This window comes from Rhinopithecus bieti, unplaced genomic scaffold (genome assembly GCF_001698545.2).
Source record: "Rhinopithecus bieti isolate Rb0 unplaced genomic scaffold, ASM169854v2 scaffold_2435, whole genome shotgun sequence".
In the NCBI taxonomy this organism is placed as follows: Eukaryota; Metazoa; Chordata; class Mammalia; order Primates; family Cercopithecidae; genus Rhinopithecus; species Rhinopithecus bieti.
The window spans coordinates 305,071-319,184 of NW_016803909.1; the positions used below are offsets into that span (position 1 = coordinate 305,071).

Below are 14,114 nucleotides of genomic sequence, written 5' to 3' on the forward strand. Positions count from 1 at the left end.
AGAGAAACAGTTCTCTACGAGAGAGAGAGGTCTCCCAGCAGAAAAGACAAGCAGGCAGCAGATGTGCCACATTTTACAGGCAGGTTTGAGGAAACGGTGTCTGATTTACACAGGGCTCACAGATTCGTTCAATCAAGTATGACATTTACATAGCACGGGGAATGCTGGACACCCTGCCCTAATCTTATTATGTAAATGAACTCTCCTGTTGACCACGCCGTTGTCTGCTCCTTACTGTACACCTGGCTGATAAAGAGAAGGGAAGCTGGAGCCGCCATCTTGAACATGACTGGCACAATTGCTGGCATCTATGTCCCTGCAGCTAGATTTTACAGGCTGCTCTTTGTTAGAAAGGAAAATAATTTGGCGCTGCTTTTCATTAAAAGGAATACTTTACCGAGGACTTCCCTACCCTCACTATCTGCCTAAGTAATTTCTTCTTTTTTTTTGAGACGGAGTCTCGCTCTGTCGACCGGGCTAGAGTGCAGTGGCCGGATCTCAGCTCACTGCAAGCTCTGCCTCCCGGGTTTACGCCATTCTCCTGCCTCAGCCTCCCGAGTAGCTGGGACTACAGCCGACCGCCACCTCGCCTGGCTAGTTTTTTGTATTTTTTTAGTAGAGACGGGGTTTCACCGTGTTAGCCAGGATGGTCTCGATCTCCTGACCTCGTGATCCGCCCGTCTCGGCCTCCCAAAGTGCTGGGATTACAGGCTTGAGCCACCGCGCCCGGCCAGTAATTTCTTCTTAACTCCTGTATCACTTTGAAATGGGGAGAGGGAGATGGCTAAAAGTATAAATGAAATAAAATTGCTCTGAGGATACAGGAAAAAAACCAAAGTGCTCTCCCTATTTTCTTACTAAACAACACAGATACTTCAGTGACCAGATGTGTGGGGGTATCTCCCCATACACCAAGCAAGTAGCAGAATTCAGCTCAATTCTGACACTGTCTACCTGGAAAACAGCCTCAGATCCCACTTGTTGGGGACTTAGTCCTATTAAGACTTCAGACGCCAATCGCAAGGCCCAGGTTGTTTTGCTTGTGCTTCTGACGGACAGCTGTAAATCTGGGTTCCCAATACCCTCTCCTTGAGTTCAATTAATTTGCTAGAGTGGCTCACAGAACTCAGCTACTTATATTATCGGTTTATGATAAAGGATATTACAAAGGATACAGATAAAGAGATGTACAGGGCCAGGCATGTGGAAAGGGGCATGGAGTTTCCATGCCCTTCCCCGCACATCAACCTCCAGAAACCTCCATGTGTTCAGCTACTTGGAGGCTCCCTGAATCCCATCTTTTTGGTTTGTATGGAAGTGTCATTATGTAGGCAATGCTTGATTAAACCATGGCTATTGTGACCTTCAGCCCCTCTCCCTTCCTGGAGGTTAGGCAGGGGTGGGACTGAAAGTCCAACCCTCTCATCCTTCTTTGGTCTTTCCAGTGACTGGCAAGCTGCTAGGGGTGGCCAACCAGCAGTTAACTCATTAGTATACAGAAAATGGCATGTTACTTTAGAGATTCTAGGATTTTAGGAGTTGTATGCCAGGAAACCAGATGAAGACCAAAGATGTATATACATTTTTGTAAAAAAAAAAAAAAAAAAAAAAAAACAAGAAGTAAGCCTTTATTCCCTTGTTTCACAAATAAAGCTGGCTGAGTTGGTTGCTTTTTGGTGGTCAAAGAGACCAAATCCTATATCCTCGTCCAACTCCTCCAACTCCTCGTCTTCAAACTTATTTGGGGCTGCCGCAGCAGCAGAAGCAGCCATGGCGGTAGTGGCCACAGGGGCAGTAGCCACAAAGGCAGATGGATCAGCCAAGAAGGTCATGATCTTTTCAGCAGGTGGGAAGGTGTAATCAGTCTCCACAGACAGAGCCAGGCCTCCTTTGTACCCACTGATGATAGAATGGGGTACTGATGTAACAGGTGAGTAGCCAGTATGCTGACACACTGGCAACATTGCAGACACCCTCCAGGAAGCCAGAATACAGAGTTTCTTCTATGATGTCAAGCACTTCAGGGTTGTAGATGCTACCATTGTTGAACATCTGCTGGATGACCAGCCCAAAGAAGGAAGAGATGTTCAGCATGTTCAGCAGTGTGGCTTCGCTGGCTCCCACTCTGTCTCCAGTCTTGATCAGTTGCACATCACTCAGGATTTCAGTGGTGCCCCTGGAGATTTTAGTGGTAATGCCTAAAGCCTGGAAAAAGGAAATCTTCTCGGGCCCCAGACCAGTGTTCTGGGCTGGTACAGTGACTTCACATGGGCCAGTGGCACCAGCACGGGCGGCAGCTGGCACCTTATTGGCCAGCAGCAGGTCCCTGATCTCAGTGAGGTCCTTTTTGGTGAACGCAAAGCCCACATTCCCCTGGAGAGGAGGCAACAGTTTCTCCAGAGCTGGGCTGTTTTCCAGGTGTCCTTGGGTGGCCTTGCGCATCATGGTGTTCCTGCCCGTCGGCACCATGGCCTTCCCTTGGAGGGAAGAGTGGATCTACTGTGTCTGCTTGGAGCCCACAGTGTCTGCTCCCATGATGAAACATTTTGGATAATTATCCAAAAGCTGGATGATCTTAAGGAAGTAGTTGGACTTCCAGGTTGCCCTGTCTTCCCTGGGCATCACGGCAGTGGGTCAGGGATTGCTACGCAGGGTTTAAACATCATGTCACTTCCACAAGGACACCTGGTGAGAGAAGGCCCAAATATATATCTTCACAATATCATGATTGCCCGTGAGCTGATAACAAAGCTGGAGATGGCGTCTATTTTAATATTGTGTCTACATTTGTGTATATTTGAATTTCTAAATAATACTTTTTTAAAATTCCATAGAACACAACCACCCAGCAATAACCACTATTGACATCTTGGGACATTTGTCACTCAAATTTGTCATCTGGACCCATTTCCTATGTTTAGGGGATGCACTGACTTGAAGCACAAATGCAAGGCACTCATTTTCCCAGCCTGCCTTGTGTGGCATCTGACGGAGGCTGCCCAGACCTTGAATCAGAGGCTAACAATGGGAAAACCTGTATGCATTCCAGGCACAGCATGAGGGGTTGCGGGAGGTCGGCTGCAGGAGTGAGCTCAGCGGATCTCTCTTGCTCTCCAGGTCACCTGGAGATTCTTAAGGCTCCCCGAGATCCTTTTCACAAATCTCTCTTTCTCTCTCTTTTTTTTTTTTTTGTTATTGTTGTTGAGATGGAGTCTCATGCACAATCTTGGCTCACTGCAACCTCCACCTCCTGGGTTCAAGTGATTCTCCTGCCTCAGCCTCCCTCCTGAGTAACTGGGGTTACAGGTGCCCGCCACCACACCAGATAGTTTTTTGTATTTTTAGTAGAGATGGGTTTTGCCATGTTGGCCAGGATGATCTTGAACTCCTGACCTTAAGTGATCCACCCACCTTGGTCCCCCAAAGTCCTGGGATTACAGGCATGAACCACCATGCTTGACCCACAAATCTCCTTTCTGTCCAAAGTGTCCAGCATTAGTTTCTTTGGCATATAACCAAGAATCTTGGTGGGGAGAACACTTTGGCGTGGTTTTGTGTTTATTGGTAGGATTGCACTATTCTTTAATTAATTAATTAATTAATTAATTTATTGTTTTTTTGAAAAGGAGTCTCGCTCGGTCACCCAAGCTGCAGTGCAGTGGCACGATCTCAGCTCACTGTAATTTCTGCCTCCTGGGTTCAAACCATTCTCCTGCCTCAGCCTCACAAGTAGCTGGACTACAGGCGTGCACCACCATGCCGGGCTAATGTTTGTATTTTTGGTAGAGACGGGGTTTCACTGTGTTGGCCAGGCTGGTCTCAAACTCCTGACCTCAGGTGATCCACCCGCCTCAGCCTCCCAAAGTGCTGGGATTACAGGGGTGAGCCACCAGGCCCAGCCAGGATTGCACCATTCTAACAGTGTCCAGCTTTCCCCTTCTGCTGAATAGCAAAGCACAAGGAGGGGCGTTTGGGGGTATGCAGCCTTCCTCCCTCCCTCATTCTCTTCCAGCTAGTGCTGCCACTGGAGGAGGCTCTCTCCTTCCCCAACTTTCCCACCACTGGTAGAAGAAAAGGAAAGTGTTTATAATAAAAGCCCACTTTCTGCACTACAGAGGCAGGATGTGGAGGGCTGAGGGCCCAAGGTTCTGCCTGATTTGCTGCCCCCCTCACAAAGGGCTCCAGGCAAGGCCCCAGGAGGGGGTGTTCATCTCTCTCTTTAACCAGGTCCGGCTTCCCTACTGAGTCGTATCCCCGTTACCGTCAGCAATCTGCCACCTGGCCCACTGCTGACCACAGGAGCAGAGGCTTCTCTCACCTTCCATGACTTGAGGAGACTCCCAGAGGTCCAGGGCCTTCTAGGCTTGCACCTGGGGTGGGCCCATGACAGCCCTCAGTTTCATGCCTCCGCCTGGTGGGTCATGCCCCCCAGTCTCAAGCAGCTCCTGTGGGTCAGGGCTGCGCTGAGCAGGTATTGGAGGCTGGGAAGGGCCTGGTGAAGGGGGCTCCCCCGTGGCAAGGGACAAGTTTAGGGAGGGTCAAGAGGGAAGACTAGATGTTCCAGTTTATCCTTAGAGTATCTGGTTCCTCAGGTCCTGGCTACCCTATGAGTAGGGGAACAGGAAGTGCTGGCTTGCAGGGAACAACGTGCCTATAGGGAGCGCTGTCAGAGCTCTTCACATTAGTGTAATTAATCATCCTAATCAAAGCTGTCACCTACTGAGTGCCTACTATGTATCAGGCACTTTGCCAGAGCTTTACAGACATCATGAGTGATAACTAAGCCTCACAGCCACTCTGCAAGGCAGCTGCAGTCACCCTGCTTTAGAGATGAGGAATTGAGTCTCAGAGAGGTTAAGCCACTAGCCCAGGGTTATATGGTGTAGAGAGTAGGGCCTCCAGTGGGAGCCAGGTTGGTCTGAACCGCAAATGGAGAATGATTGATTGCTCTGAAAGCTGCCTGTCATGAGAGCCACCCGGGGTGTTCCTGGTTGTTGGCCTTCCCAGGTCCCAGGGCTTCCCAGGACCTGGCCTTCCCAGGTCAGACAGGCCTTGCAGGCGTCTTCATTCTATACCCATCTCCACCCCAGTGGGTCAGCTGGAAATGGGCTCAAAACTTAATCACACAATTACCTCAGCCATGGCTTCCCTACAGCCTCTGAGGAGGCAGAGTTTTTTTCTCCTTTGCTGGTGGGTTTCTGCTGTCAAAAACCATCCCAGGGCTGGGAGCAGTTGCTCATGCCTGTAATCCCAGCACATTGGGAGGCCAAAGCAGGAGGATCACTTGAGGTCAGGAGTTCGAGACCAGCCTGGCTAACATGGTGAAACCCCACTTCTACTAAAAAACCAAAAATTAGCTACACATGTTGGTGCATGCCTGTAATCCCAGCTACTCAGGAGGCTGAGGCAGGAGGATTGCTTGAACCTGGGAGGTGGAGGTTGCAGTGAGCCAAGATTGCGCCACTGCACTCCAGCCTGGGCAACAGAGTGAGACAGTTTCTCAATAAAAAAAAAAAAAAATTAGCTAGGCTTGGTGACATGCACCTGGAATCCCATGCATTTGGGAGGCTGAGGTGGGAGGATCATTTAAGCCCAGGAGACTGAGGCTGCAGTCAGCCATGATCATGCCACTGCACTCCAGCCTAGGTGACAGAGTGAGACTTTGTCTCCAAAAAGAAAAAATACCCTCCTGGGATAGTATCCTGAGCTGGGACCAGAGCCGGCTGGAGCCTCTTTGCCAGCAGCAAGGAGGCCTTTCCTCTACTAAAGCCTAGTGTGCCAAGACTGCATCCAAGGCTACTGCAATGAACTGAATGTTAGCGTCCCTTCAAAATCCCTATGTTGAAATCTTAATCCCCAAGGTGATGGTGTCAGGTGGGGCCTTGGGAAGTGATTAAGTCATAAGGATGGAGCCCTCATGAATGGGATTAGTGCCCTTATGGAAGGAAGAAGCCCCAGCAAGCTAGCTGGCCCTTTCCACCACGTACAGACACACCAAGAAGGTATCATCTTCAAATACAAAGCTGGCCCTCTCCAGACAGAATCTGCTAGCATCTTGATCTTGGACTTCGCAACTTGTGACAAAATAAAAAAAAATTTTTTTCACCCTGTCGCCCAGGCTGGAGTGCAATGGCATGATCTTGCTCACTTCAGCCTCCACCTCCCACGTTCAAGTGATTCTCCTGCTTCCGCCTCCTCAGCAGCTAGGATTGTAGGTGTGTGCCACCATGCCCGGCTAATTTTTTGTATCTTTAGTAGAGACGGGGTTTCACCATGTTGGCCAGGCTGGTCTTGAACTACTGACCTTGTGATCTGCCCGCCTCAGCCTCCCAAAGTGCTGGGATTACAAGTGCAAGCCACCACGCCCAGCCAGACAAATAAATTTCTATTGTTCATAAGCAACCCAGTCTATGGAAGTCGGCTGTAGCAGCCTGTAGAGTCTAACACAGCTGTGCTCATGCTGTTTCCTATGGACTTACAGCATCTTTCACTTTTCACACACTCCTATCGTGTCCCAGAATTGGTAGGTTCTCGGTCTCACTGACTTTAAGAATGAAGCTGCGGACTCTCGCAGTGAGTGTTACACTTCTTAAAGATAGTGTGTCCGGAGTTTGTTCCTTCAGACATTCAGATGTGTCCGGAGCTTCTTCCTTCCAGTGGGTTCGTGGTCTCGCTGTCAGGAGTGAACCTGCAGACCTTCGTGATGACTATCACAGCTCTTAAAGGCAGCGCATCTGGAGTTATTCATTCTTCCTGGTGCATTCGTGGTCTCACTGGTTTCAGGAGTTGAGCTGCAGACCTTTGCCAGTGAGTGCTATAGCTCATAAAAGCAATGTGAACCCACTGAGCAACAAGTTATTGCAAGGAGCAAAACAACCAAGCTCCTACAGTATACAAGGGGACCCAACCATGTTGCTCCTGGCTGGGGCTGGCAGCCTGCTTTTATTCCCTTATCTGGCCCCACCCATATCCGGCTGATTGGTCCATTTTACAGAGAGCTGATTGGTCCGTTTTGACAGAGTGCTGATTGGTGCCTTTACAATCCTTGACCTAGACACAAGAGTCACAGAGTGCTAGTCCTCCTAGTCTCCAGTAGGTTAGCTATATACAGAGTACCAATTGGTGTATTTACAACCCTTGAGCTAGACACAGAGTACTGATTGGTGTATTTACAAACCCTGAGCTAGACACAGAGTGCTGATTGGGGTATTTACAATCCCTTAGCTAGACATAAAGGCTCTCCAAGTCCCCACTCGACTCAGGAGCCCAGCTGGCTTCACGTAGTGGCTCCTGCACAGGGGCTGCAGGCGGAGCTGCAGGCGGAGCTGCCTGCCAGTCCTGAGCCACGCCTGCGACTCCCTCAGCCCTTGGTGTCCCATGGGACAGGGCGCTATGGAAGGGAGTGCGCCCGTTGGGAGCTCGGGCCGCGCGGGAGCCCCACGCGCGGGATGAGGGAGAGGAGGTGAGGGGGAGGGGGAGGGGGGAGGGGGAAAAGGGAGGTCGGACATGGGGGGCTGCAGGTCCCGAACCCTGCCCCGCGGGGAGGCCTTCGGCGAGAATTGGAGCACAGTGCCGGCGGGCCGGCACTGCTGGGGGACTTGGAGCAACCTGTGCAGCAGCTGGCCCGGGTGCTAAGCCCCTTACTGCCCTGGACCTGCGGCGCCGGGGGGCGGTTCCGTGTGCAGGGCCCCCGAGCCCTTGCCCGTGCTCTCCAGAACTCGCGCTGGCACGCGGGCACAGCGCGCAGCCCCGGTTCCCGCCCGCGCATCTCCCTCCACACCTCCCCGCAAGCAGAGGGAGGAGGCTCCAGCCTCAGCCAGCCCAGAGAGGGTCCCCCACGGTGCGGTGGCGGGCTGAGGGGCTCCTCAAGCGCCGCCAAAGTGGATGGCGAGGCCGAGGAGGCGCAGAGAGTGAGGGCTGCTAGCACATTGTCGCCTCTCTCTATGAGGTAAATTTTCAGTGTTTCCTATGAGAAAATTTTATACAATAGAAACAGTAGCAAATGACTTCTCAGAGTAAAATAAGTTTATTTGGTGGCCAGGGCCATGTAAGATTAACACAAGGCACAGTGGAAAATGGCAGCTGTTGAGAAGCCTTGAACATCTTCAGCAAAATGAGGAGGCCCACCCTGACCAGTCTGGGAACAAAGAGCTTTGGAGCCAAAGGGAGCAGGTTTGAGTCCCAGGACGGCCACTTTTCTTGATTTCATCACCTCAGACAAATCACTAAGCCTCTTTGAACCTTGGTTTCCTCAATAATGCCCCCCGTGATGATCACATATGCCTGGCATATAGTCATTGTTTCATAAATGGCACCTACTACCATTATTGTTCACCCATAGCTGGATTACCTGGGTCCTCTGCATCACGCAATTAGTGTGATGGGATTGGAACTAAGGCTTGTCAGTGATAGGTGAGATTCTAAAACAGGTAAGGCTTGTTTTTTTGTTTGGTTTTTGAGACCGAGTCTTGCTCTGTCGCCAAGGCTGGAGTGCAGTGGTGTGATCTCGGCTGAGTACAACCTCTGCCTCCTGGGTTCAAGTGATTCTCCTGCCTCAGCCTCCCAAGTGGCTGGGACTACAGGCGCGTGCCACCACCACGCCCAGCTAATTTGTTGTATTTTTTTAGTAGAGACGGGGTTTCACCACATTAGCCAGGATGGTCTCGATCTCCTGACCTCGTGATCTGCCTGCCCCAGCCTCCCAAAGTGCTGGGATTACAGGTGTGAACCACTGAGCCTGGCCCAAGGCTTGTTTTTTAATGCACCCCTCCTCCATGCTCCCTGTCCTGTTTAGCAGACCCCAACATTGTCATGGGTCCACTTCCTGAATTTTTAACCTTTTTAATTTATTGAAATATATTTGACATGTGTCCTAGTCCTCAGGTCTTTAGACCTAATGACTAGTCAGATTGAGGCAGAAACTATCCCCTTCTACCCCCAAGTTTATTGTCTGCATTACCATGACTTTTTTCTCCCACTGTCTTTGGTACAATAACTTTACTATTCCAAGAGACTCTTGCCCAGGCAAATAACTTGATTGTTTATTACAGGAATTTCCCAAGAGGCCCATCAATTCTTTAATAGGTGAGTTTTATTTAATAGAAGCATCAACAGACATTTCACACCTAAGGCATTTCAAACCCCTTGCCTAGCTGTTTCTACCAACCTGAAACTACTGTATCATGATCTCCCCCAATCCCAAGCAAGCCCCTGCATTGAAAGGCCCTCCTTAAACCAATCTTGAAATTCTCAGTGAGATCCTAGCCTCTCCACTTCCCCTGGCAGCTGCGATGTAGGCTCGGTGCAGGGGCTATTCTCTCTCTTCCACAAGCAATGAACTCAGCTCTGCCTTCCACCATCTTCTCAGAACAGAAAATCTGGTGCCCTCCTTCCAGAAAGGCCTTTCGGTGTGACAGACCCAATCTGAGGAGCCGTGAAGGCCAGGAGGGGAGGCCCCAGGGCCAGGTTGGCTCTGGGTGTCCTTTCCATCCTTCCCTGCGTGTGGAGCTGGTCCCGCTGTGGGGACCATGGGTGGAGGGCCACGTGCACAAGAGTCCTTTGAGGACATCCTTGCTGCACACATTTCAAGCCTGGGAAGTTGTGCACACACCTACAGAGCTCTTCATGGTCTGTCTGCTGGGGTACTGTTATTCCCTCTGTTCTAGCCTCTAAGAAATGAAAGCTTCCACTCCCGTTTGACATGTAGATTGCAGGATATTTGTGTATCTAAAGCTTGAGTCTCTCTTTCAAACCAGAGGTTTACTCTATGTTTTGAGAAAAGAGTGATTGAATTTATGTACACAGAAGAATCTATAGAGCCAGCTGCCCAGTAGCTAGGCAACATACAGTGGGCCACGTGGCAAGGTCCTGCCTTGGGAAATTGCCTCTCAATGACGTAGGTGGGAAGGCCTATGAAGGAGAATGTTAAAAATCAACTTAAAACCGAGTTGGTACTAAAACACTTCACCTGAAGGAAGTTCACTCATTGATCCTTAAAAAGTTGCATTTGTGGCAGGGCGCAGTGGCTCAAGCCTGTAGCGTTTTGGGAGGCCGAAGCAGGCAGATCATGAGGTCAGGAGATGGAGACCATCCTGGCGAACACAGTGAAACCCCATCTCTACTAAAAATACAAAAAAATTAGCCAGGCGTGGTGGCAGGCACCCGTAGTCCCAGCTACTCGGGAGGCTGAGGCAGGAGAATGGCCTGAACCCGGGAGACAGAGCTTGCAGTGAGCCGAGACCGCGCTACTGCACTCCAGCCTAGGCGACAGAGCAAGACTCCATTAAAAAAAAAAAAAGTTGCATTTGCTTGTTTGTTTGGGGCATCCCCAGAGATGAATATTAAAATACTGTGAAGTTGTAAAAAGTCTGACCAAAATGTTTAATGTGGTGACTTTGGGTAGACCTGAGCCTTGGTGAGAACCAAACCCAGACGGCACAACTGGAAACTCCTGGAAGCAGACGCGCCTCACTTCCTTTATTTAGCACCATATGAAACAATAGTAAAGATTTCAGCTGGGCATGGTGGCTCACGCCTGTAATCCCAGCACTTTGGATGGCCGAAGCAGGCGGATCACGAGGTTGGGAGATCGAAACCATCCTGGCTAACACAGTGAAACCTCGTCTCTACTAAAAATTAAAAAAAATTAGCCTGGCATGGCGGCAGGCGCCTGTAGTCCCAGCTATTCGGGAGGCTGAGGCAGGAGAATGGCGTGAACCCGGGAGGTGGAGCTTGCAGTGAGCCGAGATCAAGCCGCTGCACTCCCAGCTGGGCGACAGAGCAAGACACTGTCTCAAAAGAAAAAAAAAGATTTCAGAGGAGATGAAGTAGGATATCTGAGTCCCACAGGATTGTTCAGTTTACTGCGGTCTCCTGAGATCTCAGATCTTGCATTTTCTGCATTATTATATAGTTTCCATGAGACAGTTTTCTGTTAACATAAAACATCAGAAATTCAGACCATCCTTTGTAATATTTGCCCAATTTTGGTAGGATAGCAACGGATACATAAGGAACATATTGATGATTGATGACCTGAAAATACTTTTGTTAGTGGGAATTCCTGTGTGTGCTTGGAAACTGCTTTCTTTCTTTCCTTTCCTTCCCTCCTTCCCTCCTTCCTTCCTTCCTTCCTTTCTTTTCCTTTCTTTCTTTCTTTTTTATCTGACAAGGTTTTGGCCCAGCTAAATTTTTTGTATTTTTGTAGAGATGGGGTTTCACTGTGTTGTCCAGGCTGGTCTCGAACTCCTGGGCTCAAGCAATCTCTCCTTCTTTCTTTCTTTCTCTCTCTCCTTTCTTTCTTTCCTTTCTTTCTTTCCTTTCTCACTTTCTTTCCTTTCTTTCTTTCCTTCCTTCCTTCCTTTCTTTCCTTCCTTCCTTCCTTCCTTTCTTCCTTTCTTTCTTCCTTTCTTCCTTCCTTTCTTCCCTTACTTCCTTTCTTCCCTTCCTTCCCTTCCTTCCCTTCCTTCCTTTCCTTCCTGTAGGGGTCCGCGTGTTTCCTAAACAAAGGAATGAACACACAAGACAACACAAGACAAGACAAACATGGCGGCCACCCCGAACGACATGCTCTGCTTTATTTTATACAGTCGTTTGTGGAATGTTGCCAAGTCACAAGACACATTGTTGCTTTTCTGACCTTTCCCTGACTTTCTGGATTTTCAAGATGTTTACACATAAACAAGCCCCCAGGGTCTGCTGTTTGCAGCTGGCTCCTATCAGAAAGCCCTGCTTCGTTTGCAAGAGCAGGACTTACTTATCGGGAACGCCCTGCTTCGTTTACAAGAGCAGGACTTATCGGAACGTCTCGTTTGGGATCGCGTAGTCCTCTACACCTTCCCTTCCTTTCCTTCCTTTCTTTCTTTTCTTTCTTCTTTCTTTTTTTGAGACAGAGTTTCACTCTTGTTGCCCAGGTGGGAATGGCACCATCTCCACTCCCTGCAACCTCCGCCTTCTGGATTCAGGTGATTCTCTTGCCTCAGTCTCCCAAGTAGCTGGGATTACAGGCTGCCACCATCACACTCGGCTAATTTTGTATTTTAGTAGAGATGGTTTCACCATGTTGGTCAGGCTGATCTCGAACTCCTGACCTCAGGTGATCCACCCGCCTCGGCCTCCCAAAGTGCTGGGATTACAGGTGGGAGCAACTGTGCCCGACCTTTATTTATATTATTAAATAAATATAAATATTTAATATTTAATACATATTAAATAAATACAGGCCAGGAGCGGTGGTTGCTGCCTGTAATCCCAGCACTTTGGGAGCCCGAGGCAGGTGGATCATGAGGTCAGGAGACTGAGACCATCCTGGTGAACAAGGGGAAACCCCATCTCTACTAAAAATACAAAAAAATGAGCCAGGCATGGTGGCAGGCACCTGTAGTCCCAGCTTCTCAGGAGGCTGAGGGAGGAGAATGGCATGAACCCGGGGGGTGCAGCTTGCAGTGAGCAGACATTGTGCCACTGCACTCCAGCCTGGGTGACAGAGCGAGACTCTGTCTCAAAAAATAAATAAATAAAAATAAAGAAAGAAATAAATAAATAAGTAGAGACAGAGTCTCACTGCATTGCTAGGCTGGTCTCGAACTACTGGGCTCAAGGAGTCCTCTGGCCTCAGCCTCCCAAAGTGGGATTACAGGCTTGAGCCACCTCGTACAGTCAGTTGAAAAGTTTTTTAAAAGTTTACCTTGAAGTCCAGTCGTAATGGCTCATACTACTGGAGTACTTTGGGAGGCTGAGGTGGGAGGATAGCTTGAGTCCGGGAGTTGGAGACCAGCCAGGGCAACATGGCAAGACCCCCTCTCTACAAAATATACAAAAAATAGCCCTGTGTGTTGGCACACGTCTGTAATCCCAGCTAGTTGGGAGGCTGAGGTAAGAGGATCACCTGAGCCTGGGAGGTTGAGGCTGCAGTTAGCCGTGATTGTGACACTGCACCTCAGCCTGGGTGACAAAGTGAGACTCTATCTCAAAAAAATAAGTAAATAAAATAAAAACTTACCTTTAAGTAGCTGACTTTTTCATATAGGTTATACTTAAGAAATTGTAAAAATATATGGAATGACAGCAATATTAAAGGGGAAATTATTATTTAATATTTTCTCTGATGCTTTTCAGTTAACTGCTTGTTAAGACTTCTCATATTCCAGCATGGGCAGTGGGGACTCGGTCACAGAGAGGGAGCAGCTGCCTCTCCACTCCTTCCAGTTCCAATGCTTAGTCAGGGGTCAGCCTGCACACCGCAGCAATCTCCTACCACAGGTACAAATAAGCTCATTTTAAAACCAGGTTTCCGGCCGGGCGCGGTGGCTCACGCCTTGTAATCCCAGCACTTTGGGAGGCTGAGGCAGGCAGATCACCTGAGGTAGGGAGAGAGAGACCAGCTTGACCAACATGGAGAAATGCCGTATCTACTAAAACTACAAAATTAGCCAGGTGTGGTGGTGCGTGCCTGTAATCCCAGCTACTCAGGAGGCTGAGGCAGGAGAATTGCTTGAACCCAGGCAGCGGAAGTTGTGGTGAGCTGAGATCGCGCCATTTGCACTCCAGCCTGGGCAACAAGAGCGAAACTTCATCTCAAAAAAAAATAAAAAAAAAAAAACCAGATTTCCATCCTTCAAGTACATTTCCTTCAAGATTTTATTCTTTTCCTGGAGCCCTGATGATTATGCCTTTGGCCTTGTGCTGTGTCAGCCATCTCCCCCATTACACTTAGCTGGGGTTTTTTTGCTGTTTTCTTTTTAAAGTTTATATATATACACACACACATATGATATATGTTTATATATGTGTGTGTATATATACACATTTTTTTTTTTTAAATTTTTGAGACAGAGTCTCGCTCTGTTGCCCAGGCTGGAGTGCAGTGGCGTGATCTCAGCTCACTGCAGCCTCCCTCTCCTGGGTTGAAGCGATTCTCCTGCTTCAGCCTCCCGAGTAGCTGGGATTACAGGTGTGCACCGCCATGCCAGCTAGTTTTTGTATTTTTAGTAGAGATAGGGTTTCACCATGTTGGTCAGGCTGGTCTCAAACTTCTGGCCTCAAGTGATCTGCCTGCCTCGGCCTCCCAAAGTGCTGGGATTACAGGTGTGAGTCACCACATCAGGCCTTAATGT

General features: G+C 49.1%; 1 pseudogene; it reads right to left on the bottom strand.

Moving 5' to 3' along the window:
- Positions 1 to 1,628: 1,628 nt before the first annotated feature.
- LOC108519474 (60S acidic ribosomal protein P0 pseudogene) lies at positions 1,629 to 2,622 on the bottom strand (annotated as a pseudogene).
- Between the last annotated feature and the right edge of the window lie 11,492 nt (positions 2,623 to 14,114).